Source organism: Copadichromis virginalis, linkage group LG9, assembly GCF_057382275.1.
Source record: "Copadichromis virginalis isolate Kocher_CV1m ecotype Utaka linkage group LG9, C_Virginalis_male_GT1.1, whole genome shotgun sequence".
Lineage (NCBI taxonomy): Eukaryota > Metazoa > Chordata > Actinopteri > Cichliformes > Cichlidae > Copadichromis > Copadichromis virginalis.
The window spans coordinates 31,918,766-31,939,965 of record NC_140626.1 but is presented as its reverse complement, the minus strand read 5'-3'; the positions used below and the strand labels follow the sequence as shown (position 1 = coordinate 31,939,965).

At 39.5% G+C, this 21,200-nt stretch overlaps 2 long non-coding RNA genes across 2 annotated transcripts; one reads left to right on the top strand and one right to left on the bottom strand.

The window, feature by feature from the left end:
- Window positions 1-11,472: 11,472 nt before the first annotated feature.
- Window positions 11,473-12,491, bottom strand: LOC146702250 (uncharacterized). Its single transcript, XR_014922332.1, has 2 exons — window positions 12,309-12,491; window positions 11,473-11,730 (listed from the first exon to the last, which is right to left on the bottom strand). It is a non-coding gene; the product is annotated as an uncharacterized LOC146702250 (long non-coding RNA).
- Window positions 12,492-13,433: 942 nt separating this feature from the next.
- Window positions 13,434-20,594, top strand: LOC146702249 (uncharacterized). The gene is made up of 5 exons (XR_014922324.1): window positions 13,434-14,057; window positions 17,648-17,800; window positions 18,216-18,320; window positions 19,728-19,796; window positions 19,903-20,594. It is a non-coding gene; the product is annotated as an uncharacterized LOC146702249 (long non-coding RNA).
- Window positions 20,595-21,200: the final 606 nt, after the last annotated feature.

The window sequence follows — 21,200 nt, the reverse complement described above, 5'->3', positions numbered from 1 at the left end:
AGAGTTTGATCCATGATGTCATTTCCTGTATGTCAAACCAAAAACTGATGTGACAAATGTTCTCAGTGACCTGAAATTCATGAAAAAATAAGATCTTTAAAATCTTTTGTATTTTAACAAAGTTGCTGTAGGTATCAAAAATTCTGATTTGTGTTTGAGATTGTTAGAAGATTTTCTACATTATACATTATAACCAAATCTCTATAATACAATATAATCAAGTAGGCCTTATATTCTAACCAAGTGAGCCTTATATTCTAACCAAGTATGCCTTATATTTTGTGTGTTCATATATTTTCACATAACCAAGCCTATTGTTGAAGAATCACCTAACCAAGTTTATTGTTAAAGGAAAACTGATGCATTCCTTACCTAAGTGTTTGAGATGTTTGACAGCATGATATAATGATGCATTCTTTCCTTTAGTGTCTGTGATGTCAGATAAAGCATGATATACTTCTGTATTTTTATCCCAGTGTGTGAAAGATCAGATAAGCTGATTTAATGTTTAACCTCTCGTCAACATCTGTTAAAAGAGGAAGTACTATGTAACCCATTTTTGCCTTATAAATAAAGCAAGCGAGCCTGTGCTCGGAGTGTGTGTCTTCTCAGAGAGACATTCACCCGTGCGCACGTTTTCTAATTACACTCTAAGTCGGTCTGAAGTTGTCTCATTTCTCTTACTTGTGTTTTGAACAAATGTCTACCCCTGACAGAGATATAAAAAGATTAATTTTGGAAAATTATCTTTTAAAGTTGTGGTTTGATTTGCTCAGCTTATCAGAGTTTCCTTTGTTGGCACTGCCTCTCTGAAGTTGTTGGTCTATATTGACATGACAGCTGATTTTTCAGCTGGACGTCCATGATGTGAATCTTATTTCACCACATCCCAAAGGTGCTCTATTGGACTGAGACTCAGGTAGGCTGTGGTCTGTAAATGATGTCAGTTGGTACTAAGGGACCCAAATTGTGCCAACCAAACATCTCCACGCTATTACACCAGCAGCAGGATGGATCCATGCTTTATTTTGTTTAAGACAAATTCTGCCCCTAAAATCTGAAAGTTGCAGAGATTGAAAAAAGTTGCCTGGACTGATGGGTCTCAATCTTTTCTTGTCCACTTTTGTTGATCTCGAATGTAAAGTAACCCACCCATCACGTTAATCACACTCTAGAACTTGTTTTAACATATGACATAGAAACTGAACATTTAACACTGTTTTCTGTAAACCCTCTCTTGTCTGATCGTTTGATAATAACATTTAAATTTACAATAATGGAATGAAGCCAGATAACACGCATATAAAGACCTGGGTGACCTCTAACTTCCTGCTGCTGATTATACTTGGCCTACAATACCTAGAAATATGGTATCGAACCAGATACTGTCCTATATCCTGTCAGAGTGACACTCAAAAACTACTCCATGCATTTATTATTTCTAGACTGGACTACTGTAATTTGCTATTATCAGGATGTCCTAAAAACTCCCAGAGAAGCCTGCAGGTAATCCAAAATGCTGCAGCAAGAGTACTGACAGGGATTAGTTGTTGTTCCTAGAATATTTAAAAGTAGAGTGAGAGGCAGAGCTTTGAGTTTTCAGGCCCCTCTTCTGTGGAACCAGCTTCCAGTTGGGATTGGTGAGGCAGACACGATCTCTACTTTTAAGATTAGGCTTCAAACTTTCCCTTTTACTAAAATATATAGTTAGGGCTACATCAGGTGACCCTGAATTCTCCCTTTTTAATGCTGTAATGGGTGTAGGCTGCTGGGGGATTCCCATGATGTATTCAGTATTTCTTCCTCAGTCAGCTTTCTCACTCACTATATAGAGCTCTCTGCATTGAATCATACTTGTTATTAATCTCTGTCTTCCACAGCATGTCTTTTCTCCTGTCTTCCTTCTCTCACCCCAACCGCCTGTGGCAGATGGCTGCCCCTCCCTGAGCCTGGTTCTGCCGGAGGTTTCTTCCTATTAAAAGGGAGATTTTCCTTCCCACTGTCACCAAAGGGATTGTTGGGTTTTGTATGTGTTATTGCAGGGCAGGGGGTCCACTACCTCCATGATCCAATCTGGAGCCACTAACCCTGAGGGTACATCTTTCACCATCTTACAAAGCTGGGATTGCAGCCATTCCCCAACTCTCTGTGAATGGTACTCATGGAATTTGATCTGTGGCTGTTGATCAATGGTCATGATTTGCATATTAATGATGAAGAAACTTATCTTACAGCTCATTGTTCATTCAGTGGGCTGTTTTCGTCATTATGCAAATGTAGTGTTTACTAGGTTTGGGAAACCTGCAGTCAGCTGAGTTTGAAGAAGTCACTTGCAACACTGAAAACGCCATGTCCAGATGAACAGAATCAATTATTTTGGTACAAACAATTCACCACAAAAAAGACTCAATATTCAGAAATGCTTTAAACTGGGCAGTAAATATGTATGACAAACTCAAAACATTGTAATCTAAAACATACTGCAAAACAGTGCTGGCTCTTATTTCAGTGGGAGAAATTTTCATGGGCATGTGTAGCTAGAATTTTACTTTGGAGGAAATGGGGTCAATGCAATTCTTAAGCATGTGTGCAAATGTCCGATGGATGGATGGAACTTTATTAATGCCTCGGGTCGGTTCCTCCGGGAAATTCAGTTTCCAGTAGCACAGCACCGACAGAAGTTGCATGTTACAGATACGCTAAGGGAAATGAGAGTAAGGATATAAGCACACAGCCCCACTCCATTGACGACTTACTGTTGGCCAAAGCCCTCAACGACTTTTACTGCCGGTTTGATGAGACATCAAGCAGCCTTGACATCTCCATCTTCCCCAACAATAGAGACATCATCCCCCCACCTCCCCACTCCCACCAGCACAGAGCCATCACCACCATCAAAGACTTCACCCACAGGAGCCCCCTCCTCACTCCACAGCTATGAGGATTTCACACCACCATCTCCCACTACAACCCTTCATATTCATGAAGCAGATGTGAGGAAGCAGTTTAACCTTATAGACCTACCACAGAACCAAGTCTGCCTGAGCTTATCTTTATATTTTTACATGTTGTACTTCCATTTCTGGGAGCATTTCAAGTTGCTATACATCAATACAACCCTTATATCTCACATTTTAATCATATGTATGCATTAAGTCAACAGTAACTACATAAATTGCAAAAGTGGTATTTTTACACACATTTCTAGTTAAAGAAATTTCAGAGGTTCCTCCCTCAAAATTGTAAATGTAAAAAAGTTGCATAAAACAGTTTGTGTGCTTCCAACCAGACGAAATTAATTTTGAGTGTCTTCATAGTTTTATTTTTGAGATACACCAATTTGTTTATACTGCAGCCACCAACTTTGTAATTCTCATTTACATGACTTATTTAAACATTCTCCTCTTGAATGCAAAATTCTTAAAAACATCTTTTATTCTTTAAGAGTAAACAAATCTGAAAGCTGTTCCATCCTAAAAGAGTACAACAATGTGTAGTTTATGATGTTCTAAAGGTTTCAGCATCTTTTTGAATTTGTCACATGAGGAAAGGTATGAGTGAGCTTTCGTAACGTACCGTGAGTGATGCTTGTCAGCACACAAACCCAGAGTTTCTCTACAGCAGGGGTGTCAAACTCAACTGCACAGGGGGCCAAAACTCAAGGCACACTTTAGGTCGCAGGCCAAACAAGATAACCATTTTTTGAACACACTTAAACAATTTTTTAAACATAAATATGAATAAAAACAGACGGGAATATTATTCCAGAAAAAAAAAACCTTAAAAAAACTTTAACTTTATATATTTTGCTCTTCATAAAAATAGATCCTGTCAAAATTATGCAAGTTAGAAATATGAACATGCTGCCAAAAACCCCAGATTAAATAAATGAAAGCATACACAAGGTTGGAGCCGCATGTAAAGAGCTGGGGCATTACTTCAGGAATGGAACTAATAAACTGTGCGGGCCATTCAGTGTCATACTTTGCCTTGAGGGTCCCATTACAGTGGAACTCCATCTGAATCTGCACAGGTGCAGTTTTCACGTAAATGGGTTGCGAAGCAGCTCGAAATTCTCTTTGTGTGCTTCAAAGTCACCAAAGCGCCGTGCGTACTCAGTGCGCAGTGCGCTCAGTTTATCAGCAAAGTGCGCCGACATGGTTCAACATTACTTGGCAACAGTGAAAGTGAGACAAGTTGCACTGGTGCATTTGTGACAGCTTCACTTGAAATGCCTTCACCGCATCATACATGCCATGTCCATGAACTGACAGATTTCCTTGCTGAGCACAAAAACACTATTAAGAACTTTTCCCCAGCTCAGCCAACGGACCTCTGTATGATAGGGAATGTCGGCAAACTCTGAATCTATTTCTCACATAAAAGACTGAAATTGACGGTGATTTAAACCTTCAGCTCAGATAAAATTTACGGTCGGCGTTACGGTGATCATTACATGCTCCATCTGTCAGTGCGCCCCAGGGCAGCTGTGGCTACAGTGTAGCTTGCTATCGCCAGTGTGTGAATGTGTGTGTGAATGGGTGAATGACTGAATGTAGTGTAAAGCGCTTTGGGGTCCTATGGACTAGAAAAGCGCTATACAAATGCAGGCCATTTACCATTTACCATTTTAGGACTTTACCACACAGCCTTTCCTGGTGTGTGATCTGCTGTTAACTCACCGGTACATTTCTCCTCCTGCATCTTTACTCTCATTCTGCCGACTTGTCCACTGCACAACACCGGCGCTCCATCTGTTGTAAGTCCAACAAGTTTGTCCCAGGGCAGTTTCATGTCGGTTACACTTTGACATACGTTTTTAAAAATGTCTTTTCCTGTCGTTGTCCCGTGCATCGATTTAATGTTCAATATTTCCTCTCCACTGATGAAGATGGCGAGCTGTGCAATGCCCATCATGTCTGTACGTTCATCACAGCAAGAGAGTATGCAATAACGTGTTTGCTTCTTTCACAAAACTGTGTTTCTAAATCAGTGGCCATCTCACAAACCCGATCAGCAATCGTATTTCTCCTCAGGCTCACATTTGCCAAAATCTGCCTTTTTTTCTGGATAGCATCGCACAGCTTCATCAGAGTGGTACCGGGCTGATTTGACTGTCTCCTCTGCTACAATAAAATTTGCTTTCACAACAGCTTCACTTTGTGATTTACCAGTTTACTACCAATGTAAACTGTTGGTTTACCAGCAATGTCTGTAAACATACATTCAGTCTCCCACCGGTGCTCTCTCTTTGCCATTGTGAGGGGCTAGCTTCGCAATAACAGAAGTTTGACTTGATTGACGCGGGAATGTTGCCAGGTAGCCTAACGTCTGGGAAAGAGGCTGCAGCGCTGCGTTACAGGATCTGTTGTTTGTGTGTTAATAGCACCTCATATCGTCGGGCCATGCATAACCTCTTTGCTAGGAGTTTTACCAGTATCATGGACTCTTTTCATTTTATCCAACATGTATCTGGCCCCACACATAACAAAGGCCATACACTGGACCTTGTTTTTTCTTTGGGTCTGAATATTGATTATATCTGTTCTAAGGACATTTTTATTTCTGACCATTATTGTGTCTTTTTTAATATGTCTTTTTATGAGCCTATGTCTCCTGTCCATCGGACAGTTATTTCCCGCACTTTAGACTCCTCCACAGCACAGAAGTTCTCTGATGTTTTTAATTTAACATTATCCCCACAAAACGATGTTGATTTTTCTATAGATCTATTCAATTATCATTGTCTTTCGATCTTAGATGAAATCTGTCCGATTAAAATGAGACCTGTGCCTGTTTCCAAGTCTGTACCCTGGTTAAATGACAACATTCGTCTTATAAAACGTAATTGTCGTAAAACTGAGCGGTTATGGAGGAAAACTCACTTAAATGTTCATCTCCTCTATTTAAAGGATCTTTTAGCCTCCTTTAACAATGCTATTAGAGATGCGAGGGCTGCTTACTTTTCTCAGTTGGTTGCAAGGAGCAGAGGTAATCCTAAAGTTTTATTTGATACTATTACTAATATTATTACTCCTGCTCCACCTGCTGCTATTATTTCTTCTGTTGAAGATTGTGAAACTTTTCTTGCTTTCTTTTTAGAAAAAATTAGCAACATAAGGAAAAACCTGTCTTTTTCAGCGTCTGCGCTGTCTGTTCCCACGCCAGCTCGGCCTGTTGTTTTAGAAGGTTTTTCACCTGTTTCACTACCAGAGCTGGGAAAAATAGTTAGTGCAACAAAATTATCCTCTTGCTCTCTTGATTTTTTACCTGCATCATTATTTAAAAATGTCTTTTACTCTACTGGTCCCTGTATTCTTACTATAATTAATACCTCCTTGGCCTCGGGCATAGTCCCTGCCTATTTTAAAACTGCTGTTATACATCCCTTGTTAAAAAAGCCTATGCTGGACCCATCTCTCACTAGCAATTATAGACCGATCTCAAAAATTCCGTTAATTGCTAAGATTCTAGAGAAGATCGTGGCTAAGCAGCTTACAGCAGTTTTAGATAAATATAGTATTTTCGACAAATTTCAATCTGGCTTTCGTAAAGTTCATTCCACTGAAACAGCCCTTCTTAGAGTTTCTAATGACATTTTGTTACAAAGCGATGCAGGTAAATGTTCTGTTCTCTTAATGTTGGATCTTACGTCGGCCTTTGATACTGTTGACCACTATATTTTACTTAACAGGCTGAAACACTGGGTTGGTGTCTCTGGGACTGCATTGAAATGGTTCTCCTCGTATCTCTCTGAACGATATTCTTCTGTGGCAGTTTCTAAGTATAGATCATCTTCTGCGTCCCTGTCTTTTGGTGTGCCACAAGGCTCTGTGCTAGGGCCATTACTGTTTTTAGTTTATTTACTCCCTCTTCAGCACATTTTGAGCCCTTTTGAGGATATTTGTTACCATTGTTATGCAGACGATATCCAACTCTATATATCTTTTAAACCGGAAGAGGCTTCTAAGCTGCGGCTTTTAAATGTGTGCTTGGAAACCATTAAAGGCTGGATGGCTGAAAACTTCCTCCAACTAAATGACAGTAAAACCGAAGTCCTCTTATGTGCCCCAGATAGACATATACCCAGTATAATAAATGCTCTTGGTCCTCTTTCAACGTTTGTAAAACCATCTGTCAGGAACTTAGGGATTATCCTTGATCCTGCTCTTACGTTAGATAGTCATGTTAAATCTCTTGTTCGGTCTTGCTTTTATCATTTAAGAAATATTTCTAAATTGAGCTCTATTATATCCTATACCGAACTGGAGATTGTTATTCATGCTTTTATCTCTTCACGACTGGACTATTGCAATTCCCTGTTTACTTGTTTAAATAAAGGTTCTTTGGAGCGTCTGCAGATCGTTCAGAATGCTGCAGCAAGACTTTTGACGAAAGCTTCTAAATTTTCACATATAACACCGTTGCTCATGCAGTTACATTGGCTTCCTGTTGAATTTAGAGTCCAGTTTAAGATTTTGGTTTTAACTTTCAAGGCTCTTCAACAACAAGCACCACCATATATCATTGAACTTTTACAGCCCTATGCCCCTAGTAGGTCTCTGAGGTCGAGTAGTCAGGGCCTACTTGTCATTAAGTATACGAGACTGAAAACTAGGGGTGATAGAGCTTTTGCTACTGTGGCCGCCAGACTGTGGAATTCCCTTCCTCAGGACTTACGATCCGCTGATTCATTGATTACTTTTAAAAAACAGCTAAAAACACATCTTTTTAAAACTGCCTTTTGCTAACTTTGTTTGTATTTTGTCTTTTTAATCTGTTATATCTTGTAAAGCACTTTGTGATCTCTATCTAGAAATGTGCTATATAAATAAAATTTTACTTACTTACTTACTAAAAATAATCTATATAAAATGATCTCACTGTCCTGATATGAATGTACGCTGGGCCAGTTTGAGTGTGTGCAGTGAGAATTCAGTCAAAGTATTTAACTGGAGTGTGAAAAAATAAGCTGAACTCTACAGCTTGTGTGGTCTCCTGTGGCTTTAGGTGCTGACAAGCCTTCCAGCTGTTCTCCAGCATTTTCATTTACAGGCGTAAAATATCTCCACATGTTGCTCCTGTTTCTCTCTCTTTGCAGTCCAAATGGGTTTTCTGTGTGTAGCCGAGTCACGTGACGGCACAGTATCAAATCCGAGCAGGGCAGAAGAAGGGGGCGGAGCAAAGTTAGTCTGCCGCATAAGAAGAGGTGTTCAAACAGACAGCTGCTTCTTCATCCGCAGCGAGTAAAATAGTGAACTCGGAGGAGCATCGATCGTAAACCACTACCAACGTTTGGATCGATATCTGCATCGATCTGCCCACCCTTGTCTCCTGGATCGTAGCTGAGATCAGCGTGAACCACGTGGGTCTCTGCTCCCTGATCTGTTTCCTGTGTTTGGAAAGAGTTGCAGCTTCATCGCGGAGTTTCTCTCGGTTTGTGGGCTCATCTAAAGGTAAGCACCGAGCTAACTTTACTGTGAGTTCAGTTCATGTTGAGTTTAGCTCCTGAATGAGGTCTTCTGCTGCTCTCCTCGGTGTCTGTTCACAGTTTATTGTGAACACGTTGAGAGAAGAGTGAGAGAGTGTTTGGAGAAAAACACCAACTAATCATTAGCTCAGCATGCTGGGAGAAGTTGGAGCAGAAAAGTCTTTTCATTGTCCCTGCAGCTGTTTTTCTGCCTGCACCAAACCTCTACAGCCTCGTTTCTATTTGAAGTGATAACAGGAAATGGATGAGAGCGATCTGCTGCAGTATCAGGGTCACAATAAACTTTATTGTCCAGCTGCTGTGGATGAACACATGAGAGGAAGTGAACTCCTACAAAGTCTCATTTTAATGAGTCTGGCTGTTGTAAAGTGATGCACAGGAAGATGTTAACAAAAACTAATGAAACAGAGATGAAAGTAAACCGTGTTCATATTTGAAAGCACAGAGAATAAAATATATTGTGGTTAATGTACAGCTCTTGGTGATTTGGGAGAATCGTGTTTTTAATCATGTTGTGGATTGAATTTTTATTTCATTTTGTCTACAGAAGTTTTTCCCACCTGTGATTGTTCGGATTGATTTGTTGGGTTGACTTGAATCATGTGAAGGTTTAAAGCTGCACTTCCCCCAAAAAGAATAAAGTATAATCAAGAAAAATGTAATAATGTCTTCCTGTGTCAAACACAGCTGCAGTCAAAGCAGGAAGGAAAGCACTGAAACCACTGATCAAAGCTCATTAATCAAAGTCTGCTGATCAATAGCAATGAGTACCATTCCCGCTGCAAGTGATCAGTGGTTGTTGATCAATGATTATGAGAATTTGCAAATTAATGCTCAATAACTGACCTCCCAGCCCATTGTTCCTTCAGTGGAGCTCGTTTCAGTCATTATGCAAATGCACTGTTGAAGATTGAGGAAAGCTGCAGTCAGCTGAGACTGAAGAAGTCACTTGGATGAGTGACGAAACGTTTCTCCCACAAAAAGCTACGTCCAGATGAACAGAATCAAAGTTTGGGGAATGGTGGAGTTTGGAGAGCGGCACCATGGGGGCTGGAGAGACTTGTGAAGTGGTGATCAGGTGTGGGCCCCTGTTATTATGAATGGTGGGGGTGGGGGGTGGAACTGGGGGGCTGAAGGAGTTGAAAGTGTGGGGTGGGGGAGTAACAGGTCTGTCCCTGTTTGTGGAAACCACAGGAGGAGCTGTTCAGGCTGTTGCTGGGTGTGAATTGTTGATGGAGTCTTTAAACTTGTAGTTGCTGTTTTCCAGACTGAAGCAGAGTCGTTAGCTGAAAACTGGTTTTAGAGGTTCATTCAGGACACCTTCTCAGGCTCTTACAGCCTTACCTGTATCATAACAAAGTGTATAAACCCCAATCCACCTTTAACATGGTCCTTCTCCCAAACCTTCAAATAGGACTTTCTGGCCCTGTCATAGTAAAGGGCTGCTTAGAATATTAGAGCCAATGTCACAAAGTTCCTCCTGAAGTATAAGTGAGTGAGAGAGTTTCCTCACTTTGCAGCACAACACGTCTCACAAGATTTCTACAAGCAATCAGAGTGAAATTTGTACTTTGTGTTGTCAGATGAACATATGAGACACTTTGACTCTTCAGTGCAGTGTGGAGCCTAACAAAGATCTGTTTTGTGTCCCAGCTGATCAGCAGGAGGAGAAGAGTCTGACGGAGCAGCAGAGGAACATTTTCAGCCATCTGGACTCAGCTGAGTCACTACAGAGGAAACTCTGTGTGTGTGTGTGTGTGTGTGTGTGTGTGTGTGTGTGTGTGTGTGTGGACACACACGGTGGTCCAAGTGTGCTATAGATAATCTCTATAGCACACTTGGACCACCCATAAAAGGTTAATGGAGGGAGTTCAATTTGTTCCACGACTGCATTTCACTCACTGCCTCTGTTTGTTTCTCTGTCACTGCAGGACCAACATGGAGCGAGAAGTCAGCGCTCTCAGGAGGCCGACAAACCTCACAGAAGAAAGGGAGAGACAAAATACAGCTGTGACGAGTGTGGGAAGGATTTTACCGTAAAAGCTTCCCTAAAAATGCATCAGGTCATCCACACTGGAGAGAGACCGTTCAGCTGTGGAGACTGTGGAAAGTCGTTTACTGGGTCTCGAAGCTTAAAAAGACACCAACTCATCCACACTGGAGAGAGACCGTTCAGCTGTGATGAGTGCAGAAAGTCTTTTATCCAGTCTGGAAGCTTAAAAACACACCAACTCATCCACACTGGAGAGAGACCGTTCAGCTGTGGAGACTGTGGAAAGTCTTTCACCCTGTCTGGAAGCTTAAAAAGACACCAACTCATCCACACTGGAGAGAGACCATTCAGCTGTGGAGACTGTGGAAAGTCGTTTTGTGCAGAATCCGTGCACATGCTCTCATTACTGTTTTAGCCGTTTGGTGGTTGTTGAAATTTTCTGAGGTTTAACCTGAGATTCTGGCGTTTTGGGCAAAATTAATTTATATTTAAAAATCAAGTCAGGATTTTAATGAATTGATATCATGTTATCCAAGCTAGAATCAATTTTAATTGATAATCAAAACCCAGTGAAATGCAGTCGTGGAACAAACTGTCATTACTTGAAGCTTTTCAACAGTCCTCTTTGGTGACATCTGCTGGTCAAAATATGAAGAGCAGCTTGAATCTACAAATTATAATGAAGCGCTTCATTATGTTTAGTATCATGTGACAGTTCTGTCTGATATCAGGCTACTGTTGTGTTGCTTTGCACATGTATTTTCTGTGTGATTGAAAAGGTTTTGAAATTTCATTAATAAATAATTTTGATGAATATCCTTATTTAAACATGTGCTGTGGTGTGGTTTCTCTTTGCTTGTGACTTCTTGATGTTTGTAAACATAATAGATATAAAATAAAAACATATCATGGACAAACAGCGGGAATTTTACTGTTCTGAACTTCTAGACATTCCTTTTGGAAATAAACATTTACTAAAAAGACGCAATGGTTTTTGAAAAACATTTATTCTGAACTGTGCACCACAATTTCAAAACATTTTCTGAAAGATGTAACAGTGTACATGTTCTCACTTTCATTAGAATTGTGTTTATCAAAAGGTCTGACATAGGTGAGCTGGTAAATGCAAATAACAGCATTCTCATCACTTATTTCTTCAATACAATATGCATGTCCTTCATTCATCCCTTTGTGGAACTTCAACGCACTTCTGCTCTCCCCCATATTCCATCTTCACAAGCATATCCTGTGTGGAGATTGAATAAAAATTAGTTGACACTAATTAATGGCACAAATAATCCGGTAATCAATTCCAGCACAGTAAAAAAAGGAATCCTCTTTGAGCCATTACTTGTGTAAAGTATTTTCCCAAAAGACAAGGACACAGGCAACAGGTAATACTGAACTAAATGTAAAACCTCAACCTTTTTTATTTTTACCTAAACTGTGTGCACAAAACTCTGGAGGGATCTATGCTAACGTAGAATCCAGTCAGGATGTCTGCTACTGCTGTTTGCTCGTTTTTTTTTTATGGGCGATCGTTTTCAGGCTTCAAGTAGCACCATTATACCAACATTTCACATTCTAGACATTGTTTTAGGTGTATTTGACCAAAAGTTTGACTGAAAATTCACATGCAAGCTTTTTTTCAAGGCTGTGGTATTTGCCCGCAAACAATACCTTTCAGCTAGCTAAAACAGAATGTTATGCGATCAGCGAGCAACATGGCTAATGCCTTTCACACAGCTTTGTCTCAACTCCAAAGAGCCACAGAAGTAAAAGCTCATAATAATAATTGAAACAATCTTTGAAAGAATGACTTACCAAGCATGGCAAACAACTCAAATATGTAGAGCAAAATGTTCTGAAGCGGCTTCACTTCAGCTTCGATTGGAGCCTATGGTGCTGGGGGCGGAGTCTGTGAATTTACTCTATTGGTGTCATAGCCCCTGTAGGAGTTCAGAGTTAAGAGGTCAAGAGTTAATGTTTCCATTGTAACACCTCCAGATTTGACATAGAAACACTCATTTTTAACACTCGATTTTAACCCTTTAAGACCTACCATAGAACCAAGTCCGCCAGAGCTTATATTATATTTTTACATGCTGTGGAGCCATTTTTGGGAGCATTTCAAGTTGCTATACATCAATACAACCATTATAGCCCAAACTTTAATAATATGTCTGCATTAGGTGCATAGTAATTACATAAATTGCAAAAAAGTGCAATAAACTACAAAAAAATTGAAAATCGTTTTTGTTTTTTTAACATATATTTCTAGTTAGAGAAATTTAAGAGGCTCATCCCTCAAAACTGTAAATACAAAAAAGTTGCACAAACTAGTTTCCCACCACAGGAAATTTATTTTGAGTGTCTTCATAGTTTTATTTTTGAAATACACCAATTTTTATACACTGCAGGAAAAACGAAAATAAATATTATAGTGCAAATTTGCAAAATAACAGCATATGCATCAAAATAAACTATTTCCAGCAGTGCAATATGAGTCCTAAGAATCCCAGAAACGACACAGAAAGTCATAAACTCAAACATAACTTTTTAAAACACAAGTATAGGCTCATAAGGCCCCGATCGTAAAAAAACTACATTTCCGCAAAATGACGTCACTTCCGGTTTCGGGCAGGTCATGCGGTCATGTGATAGTTCGCGCTGATGGACGTAGGAAGTGTTACAAACAGCTGATCGGATCGGCAAAGCGTGTTTCTGGAATATCATGTTTTTGTTGCTGCAAGTGATTTTTATGCAGTTTTTGCAAAGCTATATGTGGAAGGAAACTGTGACCTAGGACAAGCTGATGGCATAAGATGTAAGTACAACTCCTCCGGTTTCATATGCAAAAAAAATTATTGCGCTAGCTTACGTGGTTGCAGAGCTACCGGGATTTAAAAATAGTTACGCAAAATGGAGCGTGCCCGCTCCGATCGGCTGTAAAGGGTTAACTACTATCATTTTACACCTCAGAGTTACATTAAAAGAATGTGACTCTACTTAGAGTAAAATTAACTCTACTTTTGCAAGGAGACTACTAACACCAAAACATTTAACACTTTTGAATTTGCTGTGTATTATTGTGTTTTTGTTCCATGTATTTTGGCACAGATTTATGGTTGTATTTTCACATCTGTTGTTTCAAAGTTTCAAAGAAAAGGTTTGGGTCTCCAAAACCTGGAAATTCTACTTTTCATTTTGTAAAAAAAGAAAAACAATTCTACAAAGTTTTGTTAGGCGTGTGACAGATCATTTTTCTCTCTCTCTGATGTAACAAATGGAAAGTTCTCTTAACGTCAGCATACCTGTTTTCATTGGCACAGACTGAGGCCTATCAGAGGAGGAGACTTGGCTGATTTCCACATTGAAATTCTACCTTCTGTACAAGCACTGTAGGAGTGGCGTTGAGGCAAAGATAATCTGGCAAATGATCAAGAATCTCAAGTGTCAACAAACCAGATTTTTCTTAGTTGAGCAGAGCTGATGGCAGTGAAACACTGAAGACATTTCTGATTTCGCTTTGTGATGTCGGAGGAGAAGCTGAAGTCCAGACAACACCAGAGGGTAAGCTGACTTGCTGCAATCCAGATCACAATCAGGCAGAAAGAAGCAGGTTTTGTTGTTATTTTTATTGCGTGTTTTACCGAGGCTGGATTATCAGCAAAACACACCTGGGGCCGAGAAGCTCTGACCTCACGAGTAAGTGTCAGGTATTTTTGGATAATCTGTCAGTACAAATCTACAATGTTGTAGTATGTGAATATCATGTGTGTGTCAAGGAAAAGCAATAGAGAGAAAAACACGTATAAAACTGGCACACTGCATTGTGTGAGAAATGACCTGATGCAGAGCCCCGTACAACAAAGCACTTTTAACAACCCAGGGTTTGTTTTCCTTATTACGCCTCACTGACTGTAACTTATCCTCATGTGTTACATGACTGTGGATTCCAGCTCAATACACCAGCTGAGGGCTATGAGTCCATTCACAATACAGAGACAGTGTTGGCAGCAGGTTCCCTGTTTCTGTATATTAAGTGGACAACAAACAGGAAAAAATGTGAAAAATAAAGCTCATCTTAAAAATCTGTTTTTCTTGTTAGTTTTTATCAGTTAAAGATAAAAACTTCAGGCTTGCTTTCAAAAATTCAGGTCTTATTATCTTTGCACTAAGATCTTTAAGAACAGTGATGCTATTTTCCAAACATTGATTAGTTGGGACCTGTGTAGGTGTAGCTTGGACTTGCTCAGGCTGCACGAGAGACAACTCAAAAATCAAAAGCAGGGGCTGACCTCTCCAGACAGAATCCCACTATATCTCTGCATGACAAATCTCCAGACTCGAGCTTTAATTTGGTTATTCTTCCTTATGAAACAAGCAGGAAATAGTAAAGAAGATCAGTCAAAGTTGTGAACAGCTGTCAGGCTTGGATTGGATTTCAAAGATATTTGGGATTTGTGTGTGTGTGTGTGTGTGTGTGTGTGTGTGTGTGTGTGTGTGTGTGTGTGTGTGTGTGTGTGTGTTCCTATACTGTCTTGCCCAAGGACACTTAGTAGGCATAAGAATGGAGACAGCAGCAGCCAAGGATTAGCAGATGACCTGCTCTCCAAAGCACCCCAAGCAGAAAAACCTCACAGCTGAATTACTGTTGCATTTTCTTTTTTCAGTTTTCTTTTGCTTGAAAAACATTCATGTGAAAATAGTCACCCCGTATGCTTTTCCGAAATCACAGTGAGCAAGAGCCACATGTTCAAAATACCCTCATAAAAAATGCTTGTTAACCAGAGGTCATCCATAACCAATATCTAGTTGGTAATATAATACGTTATAAAATACACCTTTTAAAAAGTAGACAGAAGATGTTTAATTGTTCATCATTTTTTATGCGTGTCATGTGTTTCGGAATGAGATCTCAGATTACTAGTAAAACAAAGTGCTCCCAATATTCAGATCTGTGCACTACATGGGGACAGTATCTTCTTATCTTTCTAATCCCCACATCCAGCTTCACAGCACAGACTTCTGCTTGATCAGCTCTGTTTTTTTATTTAACTCAGCCTGGAGTGGACTAAATGCAACATTACAGCAGTTTAGAAAATATTCCCCACCAAGTTGACCCATCGTGCATGTTTTATGTTACTATTGTTTATTTCTTCAAAACTAAAGTCGTCAGGGCTGACATTTTCTTTCCCACACAGAACGATGGACACTGGAACACCTGCAAATGTTTCCTTAAGCCTTTTGTGTGCATTGTGGAATATATGTAAAAAGTGCTTTAGAGTGTAAAATTTCAAACAGTAGAGGATACGATTACTAAAGCTGGACAAACACAGAGAATTTCCATAAAGTCTGAATGACAAAGGAAAAGAAGCTAGGCGTGTTTCTTTGTTTAGCGCTTTTTATGTGTTACGTGAGCCGTGGTGGAGAAAGAGCTCCGTTTGCTTGAGTAACCAAACACAGTACAACAAAGTGCAGGCATGCAAAGTACTGGCCTGTAGATAAGAATCAATAAAATGTGCTTCAAGTGTTACAGTGTAAGCATCTTTGTTTATAATGTAAAGTGATTAATTTTATTACCATAATAAAAATAATATAAGGGCAATAAATAAGTGGCATTGCAAGTCTACAAAACGTTTGGGGTTTTTGTGTTTAGAAGCGATTTAAAGGATGTTGTTGATGACTTAAGCTTTTATATTTAACCCTTAAACAACCAGAAGGACCGACCTGATGATCTAAGACCATTTGAGCGATAGTGGTGTAACAGAAATGCTACCATGTATAGAGGGATTCAGTCTGAGAGCTGGGTTTTGTTAATAACTTAATCAAAGTGTTTTTATTGAGTTTTCAGAAAGCATATCATTCATACAGAAAAGCTCGAACTCAAGTCCTACAACACAGTGTAAGACAAAACTATACCCAGACTTTTGTTAATAACTTAATCAGTGATTTGTGTTTTTGACGCATTTTAGTTCATGATAATTCATCTCATTATTAAATTGAACCAATGTTAGAAGACTTCTCAAACACAAGAGGAAACTGTTGGCATAACTTCAAACAGTCTTTACACAAAAAATGTGTACATATATATCTGATTTAACAATCAGGGGGTCATATGATAGTTGGGTTTTTCTTTGACATTGTAGGGTCTACCTTACAATATAAAGCACCTTGAGGTGACTGATGTTGAGATTGGTACGCTGACAAAATCTTCTGAGTAAACGAGAAGCTGTTCTTAGAAGTTTCTGCATGAATGCATCACTTAAAAAATTGGCGCTCAGGTTCACTGTACAAATGTTAGAAAAGGAAACCGGCCTCTTAAATGTTAAATCCTCTGCACCGGGTTAATGTGTTCTTGTGTGGCATGTTTGCATGACATCATCCAGGAAAGTAAAAAAAAAAACCCCTCCTGAGTCTGTTATTGTAAGATTGAGAGTAGTGAAGTCTTTGTGTTACTATTTATAGAGATGTGACTCAATACCAGTCTTCAAATACCAGTTCAGTTTAAGCACACAGACTTACAAACTGTGTAAGCAAGTGATAAAAAATTAAAAAAAATTATTGTTGTTATTGAAATGTTATTATCATTAAAATATAAAATATTATTATATTATTAGTAATAAATATTCAAATGTTATTATAAAATATTAATCGCTACAGGAAATAGATAAACAAAAGACAACATTTTTTTAATTGAAATTGTTTATATCAGGGGTGCCCAATCCCGGTCCTCGAGAGCTACTATCCTGCAGCTTTTAGATGCATCCCTACTCCAACACAGCTGAATCAAATGGTTTGATCTCTTCAGCATGCCATCATGTTTGGCAAAGGCCTGATAACAAGCCATTCATTTGATTCAGGTGTGTGGGAACAAGGATGCATCTAAAAGCTGCAGGACGGTAGCTCTCGAGGACCTGGATTGGGCACCCCTGGTTTATATGAACAGGTAATGGGACATTTTGCACGTATCCACATACTGAGGAGGCAGTGACCCAATGATATTATGTGATTAACATCATCAGTGCAGATCATATGCTTGTAATGACGTGTTTCCACGCTGTGGTATTGTTACTGATTTAAATCATCCGCCTGGCCCTCTGCCAGCGAGCCACAGTTTTACTGAACGCACCTTTGTTCGCTTCGCTGATCTCGTTCAGGTTTTCTGGCCGTGCCAAAATGAGGCCCTGTGATGGATGCCATCTTGGAAGCATCACAGATCAGCACATACCAGAGACTGGAGCGACCAGCTGCTCTAGTTTCACAGAGCGCCTCATCAGTGCAGACTTCAGCCATCACCACAAACCTACAAAGTGAGACCCATGTAACAACTTAATGTTACTGTAACAAGCTTATTGTTCCATGTGTTCTTTCTTAAGGGTGTTTTTATTCAGAGATGGTATCAGGGTAGCTTTGCATGATTCACAGCTCATTATAATCCTTATTTATCTTATAATGGATTTTTGTGTAAATACCAACCAGTCATGTGAATAAATACAGTAACTGTTGAAGTATGTTTAGCATATGAATTCAGATTTACATTTTCTAGCACTTTTGCACTCACTATGTTCATCTTTCAAATCTCCAACTGTTTACACATTGACGCATGGCTGCCGTAAAAGAAATTATGATTTTAAAGAAATGAGGCACACTTCTTCTTTACTTGGCCCGCAGCTACACTACATTTGTCTCTTTAAACCGAACTGACAGACTGACCCTGTCTTTCAGTGATGACCTGCAGATGGATGCGGTGGAGTTTTCCACGATTCTTTATCTGCTGATGAATCACAACCTAGACCTGATAAACTTTAACTTGGAGAATAAAATCGTCAAGTAAGCTTGATTACCCATAAATACGCAGTGAACAGCAGCTCCTATGCTTAAAGCCCTGTCTCTGAGAGTTTCCTGATTATCTTCGATCTGACTGTACTCCTCTTTGATTGTCTCCCTGGTCTTGATGCTTTCACGTGGCTTCAATGTGCCCAGTTTGTGTATAAAATCTCGTCTTCCCTCACCTATTGTTAGATCATCTGTTTGTTCTCTCTCTGCGTCTACATCACCTTATTTGGCCTGCATCTGCATCCTCCCTTTAAGTCCTCTCACTTACTGTAATATTAAAAACTAGAAGCAGGGAAAAACAGCTGGCCCAACATGTGCACTACTCTTGTACAACCTGACATCCAAAATGTATGAAATGAAAAAAGTAAAATGTTTTTTTTGGCCTAAAATCATATGCGTTGTTCACACACAAACATTTAGCAGAGATAATCACATTTGAATTAAAGAAACTGCTTCCGGTGCCTCAGCAAGTAGCTCAGCATGTTTGATTCAGCAGTTACCCCAAGGCTGGAACTGACCCACAGACTGTTTGCTTGCAAGTGAATTTGTTAACCACTACACCCGACGGACATTTACAAACTAATTTTTTAAACTTTGTCTCCACTATAAATCACAAATGATCTGCCACTACATAACTACGCTACATACATATTAATACATCTGAACTTTTATTACTTCACATGCCTTCATTCTGTGTTTTACTCAGGATAAGATGTTATGTTAGTCATCTGCCTCCATTTCACCCTTTCTTTACCATCCTCGTTTGTCACACCAGCCCACTGTCCTCCTTTATGACCTTCATCCATGAGGTGTTACTTCTTTCCTGGCAGCTCCATCTTCAGCATGCTTTGGCCAGTATATTCACTTTCCATCTTCTGCACATGTGCAAACCATCTCAGCCCTGCCTCTCTAATTCTTTCTGTGTTTCGCACTCATTTTTAATCCTGTCCATCCTCTTGCCTTTTTGTTAGTATCACCATCTGTAAAATATGCATCATAGCAGACCGTACTAACATCTTGTAAACCTTCCCTTGCACTGTTGCTGCTTCCTTATTTTACAAATGACCCCTAACACTCATCTCCACTTGCTTCACCCTCCCCACGCTCTCTTCTGCACCTCTCTTGTTCATTGTTTGATGCTTTGAATGTTTGACCCCAGGTATTTACTCATCCACTTTCAATATCCTTGCTCCATGCATCATCAACTTTCTACTTTGCTCCCCTCTGTCACTTGACTTTTATTATTTTTAATATTTCACAATAGCAATCGCATATTAGCCATCTTTACTTTTATTTGTACTTCTGCAAGTGAGATGAGCTGATGGTTTGTGTTTTTGTAGCCTTGCACTGTTGAGAGTTCATAAACACTTGGCTTCTTTTTTAAAAAAAATTTCTTTTTAGAAATGCTTGCGTGAGAACCAACAGTAAAGGGCTGGACGTAAAATTCTAGACTCCACCCTCAGCATTAAAGTAAGATACCTTTTCTTTGATCAGTTTTTACCCTATTCCTTATACCATCAAGTTATACTCATCCTTTTCTCTGGTGACACATGGATAATGGAAGTATATTCCACAGGTCATGACATTATCAGCTGGAGAATAGTCACGAATCCTAGAAAGGTGTTCCCTCGATGGAAAACCTTGGATCCAAAATGAAGTTATTGGACCACAATTCTTCCAACTAACCTGCCTTGAAGTCATGTTAATGATTCAAAGCTCTTCAAACTTTGAAGATCATTATTTAAATCACGTCAGAAAGTGAGGACTGCTGTTGAACCTTATTTTCCAAGGTGCCTTCAGAGCAGATGGATTGATTTAGCACAGGTTTTATGCTGGACCACAACCCAAACTCAGCTGAAACAGTTCAAATTTAACTGTGGGATTCTCTCTTCTGCATATGTCTTTAGGTGTAAGTCATTGCTACACCTTACAGTACGAATGGCATCCCGGTGTGTTATGTAGCATTGTATAGTCTCAACATTAAAGCTTTTTAAGGGTCTGTACAGATACAACTGGAATCAAGTGTAGGTAACTTCTAGTTTGCTAAAGCCCCCATGTTAACAATTTGTATTGTAGTTATGACTTCTGTCACATATGTAAAGAGCAACAGAGACAGAGTGTGCCGGTGAAAATCTGGGACATCTCTTCCCCGAAAAGCACCGGCTGTGCTTGTAGTCGACTGGTTTTGTCTTCACTTTACACTTTTGCTCATGTTAACAGATTCCACAAACATTTAAACAATCCTGGGGGGCGGGGGTGGGTTATTTCCATTAACAGCCGGCTGCTGTTGGTTTTCTCAAAAACAAGGGACTTTGTTGGGGATGACTTTCAGTGGTCGAATAATCCGCATTTTTTGCCAGAGAAAAACCTGTTTTTGTTTATACTTCATTTGGAATTAATTTCCAATAAGAAAAATGTTTCCTTCCATATTTTTACCTTTTTGTTTCACTGATGTGATTATTTTTCTTCATTAAGTTTTTCCAGTGAAAAATATCCATTAACTTATACACACACACACGATACCGGTGTTTGCTTACCACAGGAGTGCACAAAGCAAGTTTGGCATAGCCAGTGTGATAGGTGGCTCAAAATAAGCTAAAACCGTTTAGTTCTAAAATGTAAAAAGTTGAACTAATAGACGCTTTCAGCTGCTCCTCTATTTCCACAGAAGTCCCAAAACAGATGGATCCACATCACTTGGCACAGAATTTATGATGCAACCTCCCATTTGTCTGAGCTTAAAGTCCACAAACCTGGCCTAATGTTTCGTTCACTATGACCTGAAATTAGCAAATCAGCCCATGAACTCACCAGGAAACAATTTAAAGAGGTCCAGGCAGACAGATATTTACACAGGAGCTTAAATCTTTTTTG